Source organism: Schistocerca piceifrons, chromosome 1 (genome assembly GCF_021461385.2).
Source record: "Schistocerca piceifrons isolate TAMUIC-IGC-003096 chromosome 1, iqSchPice1.1, whole genome shotgun sequence".
Classification (NCBI taxonomy): domain Eukaryota; kingdom Metazoa; phylum Arthropoda; class Insecta; order Orthoptera; family Acrididae; genus Schistocerca; species Schistocerca piceifrons.
The window spans coordinates 68608033-68625709 of record NC_060138.1 but is presented as its reverse complement, the minus strand read 5'-3'; the positions used below and the strand labels follow the sequence as shown (position 1 = coordinate 68625709).

Genomic DNA, 17677 nt, shown 5'->3' with positions numbered 1-17677 from the left:
CACAACATTTTTTCTCTCGTGTCACTGTAAACAGACACAATGAGATCTTCCGTGTGCTATTGACCTCTTTGGTAACTCACTGCTTGTTTAATGAGACAGTCTGTTTCAGGATTCTGTCGCAACACCTACTGCAAGGTGACTTTGATTAAATTATAATGTGTTTTGGCAAAATAAGCAAAACTAAACCTGTCAACAAAACTCATATTTGATGATTCTTCTTTAAATAAGAAAAGGTTAGCAATTCAGACCAAAATAAATCACCAGTTCTGTTAAAGTTTTGGTGGATTCATGTAACCCATCATATTTTTAATAGTGAACATCCCAACAAACTTACCAAAGGATTTTCTTCCTGTTCTCCACCTGAGAAATATGAATATTTATAGCAAATAGTATACAAACTTTTTGTTCTTATACCTATCCAGAGTGATGAGGTGAACGTCTTCACCTTAATTACCTTTGATGTGTTACAGATAAATTATCTATATTTATAACCTTAATGAACTATCTCAAGCAGTTCATTAATGACTACCTTGTTTCCATAACCTTATTTGTGACAGACAGACATCAAATATGTTATTTCTAATAAAACAATTCTGCATTTTTGATGCAGACTAGAACTGACCCAGTAAAACTCTTTCATAAATCTGGAGCTGTGAGAAAACTGACAACTTGCAGAACCTTCCCAACTATTCATAAAAGTATCTTTCACTGGTGAATTAAGAGACATTTGTAGAAACAAGATTCACTCCATCACTCTGTACAGGAATAGGTGTGGAAAGCTGCTGCACTATTTGCTGTAATTGTTCACATGTCAAAGATAACTGAAGTGTAGAAATGAAACACTTATATGGGGTATTCAAAAAGACTCTTCGCAGTGCCGTATGATTGTTAGCCACGCTTGCCGATGACTGTTCACCTGCCTGGGTTACTTCCCTTCAAGTGGACTCTCCCAACATTCCACTGTTTCGTTTATCTCAGCCAGCATCAGTAGTATCATTGGTGTGTGTCTTTACGTGTTGATGTGAACGTTTAAGATTAGTTCCTTTGTTTCGTTTTCGTCACTGTTAAAATACTAACCATTGAAGAATGTGTGTTTTTAGTCTAACAAGTGTTCAAAGCTGGTGGTAAATACACAGTTTCAGCTCGTCAAACATTTAATTCAGTTTTCCTGGAGACAACACTCCCACATCGCAATACTGTGCGAGATTTGATTAAGAAATTTCGAAGTACGGGTTCAGTGACAGATGCACCGAGAAGGGGTCGTCCTAGTGTTTTGTCTGAGGATAAACTACTCGATATTTCTGATAAAATGTCTATGAGTTGTAACAAATCAGTAAGAAAACTCGCCCAGGAAATCGATGTTAGTGTCGAAATGGCCGACACAGCTGTATGGAATAAATCAGAACTTTTCCCATACAAAGTGACAGTCATGCAAGAACCGAAAAATACTGATCATGGCAAGAGACTGCATTATTGTCAATGGTTCAAAAATTTCATTCGACAAAATGGAAGGGATATTCTTAATGAAACATTTTTCACTGATGAGACGTGGTTTCATTTATCTGGGTACATTAACTCACAAAATTCTCATATGTGGAGTACTGCAAATCCATTGTGTATTCATGAAGAACACATTCATTCTGTGAAAATAGGAGTTTGGATTGCAATTTCTAGACATCGAGTTGTGGGTCCCATATTTTTCAACGAAACAATAAATGCACAACGATACTGCAGTGATATTCTGTACCCATTCATAGGAGATCTTGTCTTAAGTGAAATACTGAATGGTTATTTTCAACAAGATGGTGCAACCGCGCATACAGCTCACGTTTCAATGTCACTGCTTGCTAATGTTTTTGCTGATCACATAATTTCACAGGGACTTTGGCCTCCATGATCGCCTGACCTAACACGACCTGACTTTTTTCTTCTGGGGTGCAGCAAAAACAACTGTCTATAAAAACCATCCAAAAACCATTGATGAATTGAAAACTGCAATATCCACTTTCACTGCATCTATTACAGAAGAAATGTTACAGGTTGTGTTTGGAAACATGATTAGACGAATTGAATTGTGTATTCAACAAAAGAGGGGACACTCAACGTTTAATGTGAAAATTTGTAAGTAAAAATGAATATTCAATAAATTAATAACTTGTATTTCACCGAGTTTCATTTCGGTATATTCACTGCGGCATACAGCGTGCATGGCTAACAATTGTACGGAACTGCGGAGAGACTTTTTGAACACCCTGTATAAGTTTCACTGTGTTGGCTAACAGTAACAAAAAGAAAGAAATTCTATATTTTTTCATACTAGGAAATTCTCTTTACACTAGCTGTACACAATTCCTAAAAAATTACAGTACTGATTTGAAAAAAATACAATAAAAACTCTAGCTTCTGCTATATCCCAGAAAGTAAAATTCTGTTGTTGTTGTTGTTGTGGTCTTCAGTCCTGAGACTGGTTTGATGCAGCTCTCCATGCTACTCTATCCTGTGCAAGCTTCTTCATCTCCCAGTACCTACTGCAACCTACATCCTTCTGAATCTGTATAGTGTATTGATCTCTTGGTCTCCCTCTATGATTTTTACCCTCCACGCTACCCTCCAATGCTAAATTTGTGATCCCTTGATGCCTCAAAACATGTCCTAACCACCGGTCCCTTCTTCTAGTCAAGTTGTGCCACAAACTTCTCTTCTCCCCAATCCTATTCAATACCTCCTCATTAGTTATGCGATCTACCCACCTTATCTTCAGCATTCTTCTGTAGCACCACATTTCGAAAGCTTCTATTCTCTTCTTGTCCAAACTGGTTATCGTCCATGTTTCACTTCCATACATGGCTACACTCCATACAAATACTTTCAGAAACGACTTCCTGACACTTAAATCTATACTCGATGTTAACAAATTTCTCTTCTTCAGAAACGATTTCCTTGCCATTGCCAGTCTACATTTTATATCCTCTCTACTTCGACCATCATCAGTTATTTTACTCCCTAAATAGCAAAACTCTTTTACTACTTTAAGTGTCTCATTTCCTAATCTAATCCCCTCAGCATCACCCGATTTAATTTGACTACATTCCATTATCCTCGTTTTGCTTTTGTTGATGTTCATCTTATATTCTCCTTTCAAGACACTGTCCATTCCGTTCAACTGCTCTTCCAAGTCTTTTGCTGTCTCTGACAGAATTACAATGTCATCGGCGAACCTCAAAGTTTTTATTTCTTCTCCATGGATTTTAATACCTACTCCAAATTTTTCTTTTGTTTCCTTTACTGCTTGCTCAATATACAGATTGAATAACATCGGGGAGAGGCTACAACCCTGTCTCACTCCTTTCCCAACCACTGCTTCCCTTTCATGCCCCTCGACTCTTATAACTGCCATCTGGTTTCTGTACAAATTGTAAATAGCCTTTCGCTCCCTGTATTTTACCCCTGCCACCTTCAGAATTTGAAAGAGAGTATTCCAGTTAATGTTGTCAAAAGCTTTCTCTAAGTCTACAAATGCTAGAAATGTAGGTTTGCTTTTTCTTAATTTTTCTTTTAAGGTAAGTCGTAAGGTTAGTATTGCCTCACGTGTTCCAACATTTCTACGGAATCCAAACTGATCTTCACCGAGGTCGGCTTCTACCAGATTTTCCATTCGTCTGTAAAGAATTTGCGTTAGTATTTTGCAGCTGTGACTTATTAAACTGATAGTTCGGTAATTTTGACATCTGTCAACACCTGCTTTCTTTGGGATTGGAATAATTATATTCTTCTTGAAGTCTGTGGGTATTTCGCCTGTCTCATACATCTTGCTCACCAGATGGTAGAGTTTTGTCATGACCGGCTCTCCCAAGGCCATCAGTAGTTCCAATGGAATGTTGTCTACTCCCGGGGCCTTGTTTCGACTCAGGTCTTTCAGTGCTCTGTCAAACTCTTCACGCAGTATCTTATCTCCCATTTCATCTTCATCTACATCCTCTTCCATTTCCATAATATTGTCCTCAAGTACATCGCCCTTGTATAAACCCTCTATATACTCCTTCCACCTTTCTGCCTTCCCTTCTTTGCTTAGAACTGGGCTTCCATCTGAGCTCTTGATATTCATACAAGTGGTTCTCTTCTCTCCAAAGGTCTCTTTAATTTTCCTGTAGCAGTATCTATCTTACCCATAGTGAGACAAGCCTCTACATCCTTACATTTGTCCTCTAGCCATCCCTGCTTAGCCATTTTGCACTTCCTGTCGATCTCATTTTTAAGACGTTTGTATTCCTTTTTGCCTGCTTCATTTACTGCATTTTTATATTTTCTCCTTTCATCAATTAAATTCAATATTTCTTCTGTTACCCAAGGATTTCTATTAGCCCTCGTCTTTTTATCTACTTGATCCTCTGCTGCCTTCACTACTTCATCCCTCAGAGCTACCCATTCTTCTTCTACTGTATTTCTTTCCCCCATTCCTGTCAATTGTTCCCTTATGCTCTCCCTGAAACTCTCTACAACCTCTGGTTCTTTCAGTTTATCCAGGTCCCATCTCCTTAAATTCCCGCCTTTTTGCAGTTTCTTCAGTTTTATTCTACAGTTCATAACCAATAGATTGTGGTCAGAGTCCACATCTGCCCCTGGAAATGTCTTGCAATTTAAAACCTGGTTCCTAAATCTCTGTCTTACCATTATGTAATCTATCTGATACCTTTTAGTATCTCCAGGATTCTTCCAGGTATACAACCTTCTTTCATGATTCTTGAACCAAGTGTTAGCTATGATTAAGTTATGCTCTGTGCAAAATTCTACAAGGCAGCTTCCTCTTTCATTTCTCCCCCCCCAATCCATATTCACCTACTATGTTTCCTTCTCTCCCTTTCCCTACTGACGAATTCCAGTCACCCATGACTATTAAATTTTCATCTCCCTTCACTACCTGCATAATTTCTTTTATCTCGTCATACATTTCATCAATTTCTTCATCATCTGCAGAGCTAGTTGGCATATAAACTTGTACTACTGTAGTAGGCATGGGCTTTGTGTCTATCTTGGCCACAATAATGCGTTCACTATGATGTTTGTAGTAGCTAACCCGCACTCCTATTTTTTTATTCATTATTAAACCTACTCCTGCATTACCCTTACTTGATTTTGTATTTATAACCCTGTAATCACCTGACCAAAAGTCTTGTTCCTCCTGCCACCGAACTTCACTAATTCCCACTATAACTTTAACCTATCCATTTCTCTTTTTAAATTTTCTAACCTACCTGCCCGATTAAGGCATCTGACATTCCACACTCCGATCCGTAGAATGCCAGTTGTCTTTCTCCTGATAACGACGTCCTCTTGAGTAGTCCCCGCCCGGAGATCCGAATGGGGGACTATTTTACCTCCGGAATATTTTACCCAAGAGGACGCCATCATCATTTAATCATACAGTAAAGCTGCATGTCCTCGGGAAAAATTACGGCTGTAGTTTCCCCTTGCTTTCAGCCGTTCGCAGTACCAGCACAGCAAGGCCGTTTTGGTTGATGTTACAAGGCCAGATCAGTCAATCATCCAGACTGTTGCCCCTGCAACTACTGAAAAGGCTGCTGCCCCTCTTCAGGAACCACATGTTTGTCTGGCCTCTCAACAGATACCCCTCTGTTGTGGTTGCACCTACAGTACGGCCATCTGTATCGCTGAGGCACGCAAGCCTCCCCACCAACGGCAAGGTCCAGGGTTCATGGGGGGAGGGGGGGGGGTAAAATTCTGTATGTTCACCATATGGTAAAACAGTCTTCTCTTTGTATGCTATCATTGGCGAAAATGTCATAAAATTTCTCAAACAAGTACAAGATATGAGGGATGTTATGAATATTTCATTCCTGTGTTCATGCGATCAGAAATGAACATGCTGCTTAAAATCCATTTTCTCGAGATCGGAGACAGAGACCCCCTCCCAAGTCTAAAGAAAAATTCAATGAGTAAATTTCATTCACAGCAACATATGGTGTAACATGCACCAAACACATAGTCCTAGCAGCCCCTATTTTTTGTTGCAACGTTTTCAAACTTGTTATTTATATATGAAATATTTATATAGGAAATATCACAGAAACTATGACCATTAACAAAATGATTGGCGTTTCAACATGAAGCTGACAAAGCTTCAATCAACATATAAATCAAATTTTTTTACTGAATAGCTTTTGTCAAATTGTTTGAGAAAGGTTGCAGGCCATGCACCTCGATTCTGTCCGCGCATTCCCTTGTCAAGCTTTTCTCTAGGTGATATCACACCCAGCATGCCGTGGCCTTCTCTTTAGGTGGTGGTGGTGGTGGTGGTGGTGGTGCAAGCCATTCCATGCCAACAACAATAAAACTCCACTAAGCTCATCTGGGTTTAGGCAGTCCGGCACTGGCTTACTAACTGCTCCACTGGACTGAGTGAGGGGAGGGGTTGGGGGATGCCTTAGTGAAGTGCAGTTCTGCATCAAGCCAAGCAGAAGGCAAGTAAATGCCTCCGCCCAAAATCAAATGAGACACCAAGCTTTTTCCAGGGGTTTTAGACAAAATGCAAAAATTCCCTGACTTTCCAAAGTTTTCAAAAAAAAAAAAAGGCTTTTAGTTTTCTTTGTTTTCCAGGATGCTGCCCTGACAAGTTTTCTACCTGGTGAGCAAGATATAAGACATGGAAAATACCCTCAGACTTGATTGTAACTATTCCAATTCCAAAAAGGCAAGTGCTGACAGGTATGGATATTACCAAACTATTAGTTTACCAAGTTATGCTTGCAGAATACTGACACAAACTGTTTACATAAGAATGGAAAAATTGGTACAGGTGGTCCTCAGAGAAGATAAGTTTGGGCAATGGCTGGGGAAAGATAGGAACTTATGAGGCAATGCTAACCGCAAGATTTATCTTAGAAGATAGGTTACAGAAAGGCACATTCATGGAGTTTGTAGTAGTAGAAAGCTTCTGACAGTGCTGAAGTGATTACACCATTTGAAACTCTGAAGGTAGCAGAAATAAAATACAGGGAGCGAAAGATTATATACAGTTTATACAGACTACAGACTCCAGTTATAACAGTGGAAGGGCACAGAAGTGAGGCAATGTTATAAACTCTGTATATTGAGCAAGGTCTGAAGAAAACCAAGAAGAAATATGTGAAGGTAACTGATGTTCAGGCAGAATAAATAAAAACTTTGAAGTTTATTCATGACACTAATTTTATCAGATGTCAAAGGACTTCGGAGAGTAGCTAAATGGAATGGAAAGCACCTTGGAGACAGGTTATAAGACAAAAAGCAACAAAAATAAAACAAGCATAATGGAATATAGTTAAAACCATTAGATGAGTTTTGTTATTTGGTGGCAAAGTAACTGATGATGGTCGAAATAGAGAGGATATAAAATACACACTGGTAATAGTTACCCTTAGGAAAGTACACTTGAAACTAGAAAACTGTTAATCAAATGTAAAGTCAAGTCTTTTCAGAAGGTATATGTCTGGAAAGCAGCCTTTTACAGATTTGAAAAATGGACAATAAACAGTTCAGACAAGAAGGGAATAATAGCTTTGCAAATCTGGTGGTACAGAAGAATGCTGACAAGTAGATGGGTAAACTGGATAACTAATGAGGAGAACTGAATCACATGACACAACCTGATTAAAAGAAGGCACCAAGGAAATGGCACTTTGGTAACGGACAAAGAAAGAGAGCGAGTGAGTGAGTGAGTGAGTGAGTGCATGTGCAGGAGGAGCAGGTGTTACAGATTGTAGAGGGGAGGCCAAGGCTCGAATACAGTAACCAGATTCAAATGGATATAGACTGTTTCTGTCCAGAAAGTTCTAAGACTGATTTTATTACTGGCATAACGACATCAGCATGGTAACTACAGTGGCAGCTGGAACTGACAACTGTAAACAACAGATGTGCACTTTACCAGTCCGTTGTGAGCAGGCAGTGTTAAGAATGTGAATGTCTGCCTCAACTTGACTGAATATGGGCAATTATTTTCTGGAAAAAATCATCATGAATTACAAAACTTCTGTTATCAATACAAATCTACCACAAAGTGACTAACGCAGAAACTCACATTCAAGTCAATGTGATGCACAAGTTGAACATCTCAGATAAGGACTTTCTATGACAATGTTATGAAAAGTAGGCCTTGTACTAGGGTAGAAAACACACACACACATTCATGCAAGCACAACACACATGGTAACTGTCTCTTTTCTGACAGTTTCACATGGATATATGAAAGTTCTGAGCATTGTACACAAACAGGAGAGACTAAGCAGATCACCTGGCAATCAGATTTTTGTAATTTTTCAAAAATATTTATGGTATATGAAGTTCAGATCTCAAACATCAGTCACTGAAGGTACTTTGATGTAACTCTCAAAACCAACTTAAGTTTTCCAGGAAACCTTAATTCACTAAAATTTATGCAATTTTTCATGAGTGGGTGGCTTAGTCGGCACCAGTGGAGGATGGCAACCAAATAATGAAAGCTGGTTTGAATCTCATTGTGGTGTTTTTTTCCATTCAAAACTAATACTTCCATCATTTAAATATATAAAATTCCTCAAATATATACTAATTACTGTGTATCTGATCATAACTTTTTATGAAAAATGCATGTCCTCTTGTTCCTAATGACATATTGCATGTAAAATTCCAGTTTTCATTGCAAATATAAATTCTTAATTATCAGTATTTTATAAAAGATCATTAATTAATTTAAACAATCTTAATTTACAATATTTTAGAAAATACCAATAATTAATAGTTTACATTAACTATGCGTGTTATATGAAATAGAAAGTAGAAGATGCGCAATTTTCATATTGATGAATTTCATATTTAAATGATGCAGGTATTCAAACTGAATGGGGGGGAAAAAAACACCATAAGGTTACCTGATTACCATTCTCTGATGTTATCAAGTGAGCCATGCATCACCTTGTAAAAATCGCCTTTACTTTAGTGAATTAATGTTCATAGGAAATCTTCAAATTCAATTTACTCAAGATTTTTTTCCAGTTCCACCAATCAATTTTTCAATATAATAGAAGGAAACATTCCACGTGGGAAAAATTATATATAAAAACAAAGATGAGGTGACTTACCGAACGAAAGCGCTGGCAGGTCGATAGACACACAAACACAAACATACACACAAAATTCAAGCTTTCGCAACAAACTGTTGCCTCGTCAGGAAAGAGGGAAGGAGAGGGGAAGACGAAAGGAAGTGGGTTTTAAGGGAGAGTTTTTAACACGAGGTGAAATGAAAATGAAAATAAAAATATATGGGGAGAGATGAAGGTGAACCGGAAAGTAACTGGAGATCTCTCCCTTAAAACCCACTTCCTTTCGTCTTCCCCTCTCCTTCCCTCTTTCCTGATGAGGCAACAGTTTGTTGCGAAAGCTTGAATTTTGTGTGTATGTTTGTGTTTGTTTGTGTGTCTATCGACCTGCCAGCGCTTTCGTTCGGTAAGTCACCTCATCTTTGTTTTTATAAACAATTTTTCAAGATAGATATCTAAGTTCTGAATGTCGTGTAGCATTTAAAAACAGTTGTTAGTTGATCTCCTTGTAAGTAGAATCACCTGCAGCAGTAAAACGACCATCTAAACTTTTCTTTATTTTTTATTAATCCTGTCTCTAAAGTTTTTGGATAGATGGGGCAGTTGCAGCAGTTACGCAGTGGTGAAGAGGTACTTACAGGGTAACTATCATGGAGAGCTGCATTAAACCATTGTTGAACTAAAGATCACAACAACAACAACAGCATGGTTTGACACTCAATTGAGAGGAAAAAGGAGGACAAGAAAAGAAATTTCTTAGGCTGAAACTCAGACTAATTGAAACTAGATGAAACACAGAGTAATATAATTACAATAAATCAAACAGGATACAATACTCTGTATTTAGAAGTAGAAGAGCAAAACTGTTTCAGTGACGGTGCATGTAATCACTACATTGTTTATAATTTAGATAGCATTATAAGCAGTGTGATCTACTCTTGCATAAATTTGCTAGAAGACAGGCAGACATTCAGCCTATGTATTCACCCAAATATCCAAATGTGCAGCAATCCAAAGCATAAGTATGTGTGACAACTGTGGACACTGGGATTGTAAATGATTCTGAATTCATCTGCATGGAAGCCATAGCTTTTGGAACTGAAATGGTTTTGGCATACGTTCTTTTTTCTTATTATTTGTGTTCTACATATTAATATCTGAAGGGGGGACAAAAATTCAGACAAATTCATTTTTTGCTCGATTTTATGAGTATTTCAAAGAGAATATTTATTTGATAAATTACTGATAATTATATCATTCATTACACATAACCTAAGATGGAATAATACATAGTTATGTTTAAGAAACCATCTGGTGGAAGAAAAGTTAAAGAGTAATGCTCTGAGGACTGGACAGCTAGAGCATAGTTCAACTGGCTGATACTGTGCTTTTTCATAGTTTTTCTGAATTTTGTGTGATAAACTCTACTGCAGAGAACTTAGCATTTGAAAGAGGGTTCTTCTTTGTATGAAATACTGTGAAGAAACAGACATACATCAGTGACCGCATTTTTTATACTGAAGTGAAAATGTGCTGTTGTCACACACACACAAAAAAAAATTTTTCTTCATCCTTCACTTCCTAAATGGGGACAGAAGTGGAAGCTGTTGGTACTAAAAATAAAACTGATGAAAATGTAGTTTTTTTGTTGAAAATTGATTACATTTGCCTTAGTATGGAAAACTTCAAAGGATTTTGGAAACCTAAATGCCTATTTCACATTTTTCACAATAATAATAATATGTGATATCTTTTCCTGCCACTTTCCCAGATTTTCCCTTCCTGTGTTCAGCACAAGCCTTACATTTTCTCCCACGCTATTTTGACATTTCTGTAGCAGGAAGCAGTTTAGAAAAATGTTTTCCTCTAAGTCTGTCTACAGGTGATCTACGAGGGGTGTTTGAAAAGTCCGTGCAAAGTCCGAGAGATGGCACCACCGGTGCATATCGAGATCATGTTTAGTTAGTAGTATCTTTGGAAAGAATGCACACCAAGTTTCAGCCATTTTGGTCTATTTCTTTGTGTTTGGCATTCATGTGAAGCAAGGAAGTTAAGTGATTGCCAAAAAATGGATGAAGAATAATTTCGTGTGGTGATTAAACATTACTTTGCGAAAGGCAAAACACCTCAGGAAACTAAAGAGAAGCTTGATAAACATTATGGTGATTCTGCACCTTCGATTAGAACAGTTTATAAGTGGTTTCAAAATTTTCGGAGTGGCCATATGGGCACAAGTGATGCTGAATGTTCTGGATGCCCTGTGGAGGTTACAACTCCAGAAATCATTTATAAAATCCCTGATATGGTGATGGATGACAGAAGAGTTATGGTGCGTGTGATTGATAGTGCTGTGGGCATTTCAAATGAACAGGTATGCATAAACATTTGGACATGAGAAAGCTATCCGCAAGATGGGTTCCGTGATTGCTCACGCTTGACCAAAAATGGAATTGTGTGAAGTGTTCCAAGGATGGTTGCAGCTGTGCAGGAAAAATCCACAGGACTTTAAGCATCATTTTGTCACTGTGGATGAAACAGGGATACATTACTATATTCTTGAGACCAAACAGCAACCTAAACAATCGGTTACCATGGCAGAAACTGCAACAAAAAGGTGAAGACCAGTCCTTTGGCTGGAAAGGTTATGGTGACTTGTCTTTTGGGATTTGCAAGGGATAATCCTCATCGACCATCTGGAAAAGGGTAAAACTATTACAAATGCATATTATTCATCGTTACTGGACCGTTTGAAAACCGCGCTGCAAGAAAAGCACCGGCGATTGCACTGCAAAATGTTCTTTCCATCATGACAATGCACCAGCACACACATCAGCAGTTGTGGTCACACAATTAATGGAAATAGGAATCCAACTCTTCTCACATCCCCCCTATTCTCCAGACTTGGCTCCCTCGGACTATTATTTGTTCCCCAATTTAAAGAAACGGCTGGTGGGACAAAGATGTTATTCAAACGAGGAGGTGATTGCAGCAACTAATAGCTATTTTGCAGACTTGGACAATTCCTATTATTCGGAAGGGATCAACAAATTAGAACAGCGTTGGACGAAGTGTATACGTTTAAAAGGAGACTATGTCGAAAAATAAAAAAGGTTACCCCAAACACGTAAGTAGCTTTTATTTTTGCACTGACTTTTCAAATGCCCCTCATATTTTGAGTACAAATTGATTCAACCAGACCTCTGCTTATCATAGTCAATGCCAATTCAGTAATAAATTTAACAAGATGTTTGCAGTAGGCCTTGACTTTTTACATAAAGGATACAAATTTGCTATAATTGTAATGAAAACATGAAAAAAGCTTGCTTTTGGCACTGTATCTGCTTCCTCTCAAAAGGTTATTAGTCCATCAGCTGGTCACTGTGGTCTACATCAGTCCTTTTTTTTATCCAACATACAGGCAAGTTTCTTCATTGCTACCATTCCTAATTTTGTTCAGACACTGATATTGGATGCAGTCATATTGTGTTTTGTTGTCAAAAGCAAGACATTAGAAATGTCTTCCCATTTCACAAACATCTAATGCTCTTGTCTGCTGTGAAATGAAAGTTTGTTTTACACACACTCTCCCCCCCCCCCCCCCCCCCCCCACCTCCAGGCTTTTGGGCATTTACATCTATTTTTAAGTACTGTACTGTAGGGTCATCTTGAAAATGAACACAAAGCTTGTAGCAGACATCAATCAATGCCATTTGCACCATATGTGACCCTGTGAGGTGTAGGGTGTGGTAACAAGGGGAACGTAAATGCTGCGAAGCAACACAATGTTGTCTCGTAAATAATGTTGTCTGTATTTCTTTCCAGCCAATGTGTGTGACAAGTGGGTTTGTTTTGCTTTAGCGCCAAAAACAACTATAGTCATACACGCCCTTGTCAGAACTGTAGAACATGAAGACACCGAAAGCAGTTAAAAATGAAGGCAATAGAGCGAGGCTGGAGTAGTGTCCTCAGAAAGTGAATGAAGGCCATGATGAACACAGGCAACCATACGAAGTCAAGGTGGTGAAGGGTTCACACACACTGGGAATGTGGCAGGTAGCATGATGTTAAGCTGCTGGAGCAAGAGCCAAAAGCGAACTCCAGGAGGTAACAGAGAAGAGGGACACACCGCATACTGGCGATCAAAGGAGTCATAGGATGGGTGGCCACACATGGCAGACAAACAGCATGCAAAACTGCTGAGGAGAAACTCACAGCGGTAGTTTGGCAGCTTCTGTATACAGACTCTACTGAGCTAGTGTAATAGGCACCGGTGGTCAAATGGATGCCACGATACTGGATAGTATTAAGGCAGCATAAGACACATGGAAAGACCAACGAAGTTTCCTATCAAATATGAGCCTCCAGGAATTTCGTAGTTTTAACGAACAGAAGAGCAACAGGCCCAAGATATAAAGGTGGTGGAAGAAACCAATTGGGCTGCCAGAAATTCATACAAATGTTTTTGTCAGTGGAAAAACGGAAGCTATTGTCGATTCTCCATGAGTGACGGTGATTGAGACATCGCTGAAGATGCTGCTCTATGAGACAAGTCCATGGAGAACTGCACTAGATGGCAAAACTGCCAATGAAAAGGGAGCCGGAGATGCACCACAGGAGGCGGGCCACAATAGGGTTAATGGTGATAGCAAAGAGAATGACACTAGGACAGAACCCTGATGCACACAGTTTTCCTGGATAAAGGTGTCCGACAAGGCAGAATGCACACGTACCTTGAAAACTCCAGCTTTTAAAAATTCCTGAAGGAAACCGTGCAGGCAGCCACAGAAGCTCCACATATACAGAGCACAGATGATACCAACCCTCCAGCAGGTATTATAGTTTTCTCCAAATTGAAAAACACAGCCACAGTCTGGGATTTTCGCAGAAAACCATTTGTGACGCGGTTGGATAAAGTGACTAGATGGTCAAACGCACAACGGTGCGCTTGAAATCCACACTGTGCAGTGATTAGTAAATTGCAAGACTTGAGCCACCATAACAGCTTGGCGTGAATCATACGTTCCATCACACTGCAAACACTGCTGGTGAGAGAAATGGAGCAGTAGCTAGAACAAAGGTGTTTGTTCTTACTGAGCTTAGGTATGGGTATGAAAGTGGCATCACGCCACTGTCTGGGAAATGTGCTCTCTGTCCAGATGCAGTTGTATGTTCAAAGTGCTTGACCACAAGAGAAAGGTGCTGCAACATCTGAATGTGATCATCATCTGGCCCTGGGGCAGAGGGTCAGGATGAAGTAAGAACATGATCTACGTCCCTCACAGTAAATTTGTAGCATTCATGATTCTGAGAAAAGGATATCGCCCAAGCTTCCTCCACTCATTTCTGATGGAGGAAGGCAAGGTGAGAGTGGGAGGAGCTCGAAAACTCCGCAACATGGCAGCCCAAGGTGTTGGAGATAGCACAGGGTTCACTATGACATTGTTTGCTACTGTCAGGCCTGAAATTGGGGCATGGATCTCGGTCCCTGAGAGCCTCCGGAGGTTGGCCCACATGACAGAAGAGGGAGTGGAATTGTTAAAAGAACAAGTGAATGAAATCCAGCTAGCTTTTTTTGCTATCTGGAAAAACTCGACAACACTGTGCACACAACTGCTTATAATGAATGCAGGTTGCTATCATAGTATGATGGTTAAAAACACAGAGAGCATGTCTCCGCATGCGAACTGCATCGTGGCATCCCTCAGTCCACCGAGGGACTGGGACACGGCATGATAAAGAGGAAGTGCCAGGGATGGAATATTCTGCAGCAATAAGGACAACATTTATAAGATATTTCACCTGGTCATCACAATTGGCGAAATGTTGTTCATCGAAATTAGCCACAGATGAGTAAAGCCTTCAGTTGGTCTTAGCAAGCTGCTGTTTGGGTGTGCACGTAGGTGGGGTAGGAGTCAGCAAGCAGATAGTACACGGGAAATTGTAGTTTGAGTGTGTGTCATAGAGGACAGACAACGATGCGCAAGCTGGGCAATGCAGAAGGACAGGTTCAAATGGGAATACATGTGCAAGGAGTCAGAAAGGAATGTGGGTGCTCCTGTGTTAAGGCAGAAGTGGTTGATTGAGAAGGTCAGGCAAGAGGGCACCCCTCTGACAGGTTCTGGGAGAACCCCAAAGGGGATGGTGCGCATTAAAGTCACCGAGCAGCAGAAATTGGTGAAGTATCTGCCCAATAAGCTGGATGAAGTCTGCCCTTGTGACATCAAATGATGGAGGGACAGAAAACGCATGAAGGGAAAAGTTCAAGTGAGAAAGGAAAAGGTGAATGGTGAACCGCAACAGCTTGAAGCCAGGAAGATGAGTTGATTATGAACGTCATCCTGTATGAGAAGCATGACTCCCCTTCCCCTATGAGGTGGAATGCTGTCCTGGCGGAGGGGGGGGGGGGGGGGGGGGGGGGGGGGGGCAAAATGGACTTTGATGAAAAGCGAGAGCTCAAAGCAGTCATGGGTGTGCAATTTTGTTTCCTGGACCCAGAGAACAAGCAGACAGTTGGATTCTAAGAGCAGTCATAAGTCCTCTTTGTTTGATCGAAGGCCATGAACATTCCATGAAGGAGAGCCAGTATGAGGAAAGAGGAGGAGGGGAAAAATGAACGGGTGTCACATTGGAGGCTGCTGAGTGCCAGCCTCTAAAGACTCACTGCTATGAGGTGCAAAAGCTGGAGGATCCTGCTTCATGAGATCTACAGGGCCATCGGAACTCTTCCTCTGTCAATCTCTGGAGTCCATGGCAGAAAAACGGTTGTGGTGCCCACCGGTGACACAGAAGTCAGCCGGGAGGGGTTATCGCACCATTGAAGAGGATCTCTTGAGGCAGTAAAGGAGGAGACCGTTTGCCTTTGTTTCACTTTTTGGTGCCTTTCCAGTTTGCAGAGGAAGACTCAGATGTTCATTGGCTGGAGGCGTGCAGGAAGTCTTCGCAGGAGTATTCCTTCTGTCCTTTCTGGCCTGCTGGTTGTGAAGCAGGTGACTTCGCACTGGGAGGCAAATGTTTAGTGGCTTGTTGCACAGCTGGACGAGGAGACGGTGATGCTACCATGCGCTGGGCAATTTCACAACCTCACTGCTGAATCTGAGATCACATGTCTGCATGGCCATGTCCTTCATCGAGCGAGATGTAGCAAGAACAGCATTGTAAGTGCCAGATGGTAGAACGCAGAGTTTGTGACTAGCCAATAACTTGCAGGCGACTAGGTAAAGCACCAGCCTAGTGTAAATAACGCCACAGAAAGAATTAAGAGTTCTATGGGCCTCAACATGAACAGAACAGCCATGGAAGAACAAAGCAGCAAGCAGTAGTCGTGCTTGAGAATCCAAAAGCAAACAGCTATTGTGTAAATGAGAACAGGATTTCACAGGGCCATCAAGTACATTAACACCTTTCTGAATTAGAAATGGATTTACCGTTGCAAAGGACTGACCATCTTTGGTATGTGTAACCATGAGGAACCACGACGCACCTGGGAAGGTCTTCGAAATGGGAGCTTCCAGCTGTTTACATTTGGTAGACGTCGACTGCAATAATGATGATTGGCTCATTGCAGGAAAATCCACCATGACTGCCAGTTTCTCCGATGGCATGCTCCTTCCAACCGCCCCGCCCCCCCCCCCCCCCTCCCCCACTCCCCTTTGGTGTTCACACCTCAGGTAACACCTCCCAAACACCTAACGGAGGGACCAATTGGCAATTTGGGAAGCTAGCAGCTCAGGCAATCACTCCTCCCTATGCCTGACCTGTACCAGGGGGTACATGCAAACCCTACCTGTCAACCTGGGCTGGGAATTACATGTTACCCAGTCACCAGTTAGATGTCAGATGCGTGGGTCAGTCTTCAGGAGCGCACTGGGAAGAAGAAGAAGAAGAAAAAGAGGAGCCGCAAGTGCCAAAGTGGAGGAAGGGTAAGAGAAGATAAATGAAGAGAGGAAAAAAGAAATGAAAAACAGTGGTGAGACTGATCTTACGTCAGCTACAGAAAATGTGGAACATTCCCAAAAACACCCCAGTCATGTTCCACAAGGGAAGGGAAAAATAACAGCAAGAGGATAGACATGCAGCACGGAAGGGAAAAGATGCTGCAAAGGCTGGGGCCATGTGGTTGCCAAGCAAGAACTCGTCAAAGAGCAATGAGCCCCCTGGGGGTGACATGTGGTGCCATCTTTGTTTTTTGATGGCAATACAAACATCACAGAGCACCTTTATACAAGCAACAGACATAAGAAAATGTTACAATAAATTTACAAAGCTGAGATATGTCTGTCATCTTTTCCAAATATAATCTGCATTCTGTAACAAACACATCACTCGTCTCCAAAGTGCCAACTATCTGTCAATAGGTGGCTATTAGAAACAGAGCACTTACTTCAGTGGAGGAGTCATTCTGCCCATGCCAGAAATCATTTAGGAAAATCACAGGAGACTTGAAATGGGATGTTTATGCACTGTCTTCATCACTGTGCCATTTAACTCAAAGCACTGGAGTGATTTAAGGAATTAAGTAACATCTGTTCCATAATCACAAAAATGAGGTGTAAACCAGTGGATAACAGTGTGCTGAATTGTGCTGTTCATGTGACTTTCCTGTA

General features: G+C 40.6%; 1 protein-coding gene across 1 annotated transcript in view; it reads right to left on the bottom strand.

Annotated features, from left to right (window-relative positions):
* The window catches only part of LOC124798561 (BTB/POZ domain-containing adapter for CUL3-mediated RhoA degradation protein 3), a 104370-nt gene that overhangs the window by 34240 nt on the left and 52453 nt on the right, over positions 1–17677 (bottom strand). The window lies entirely within an intron of this gene.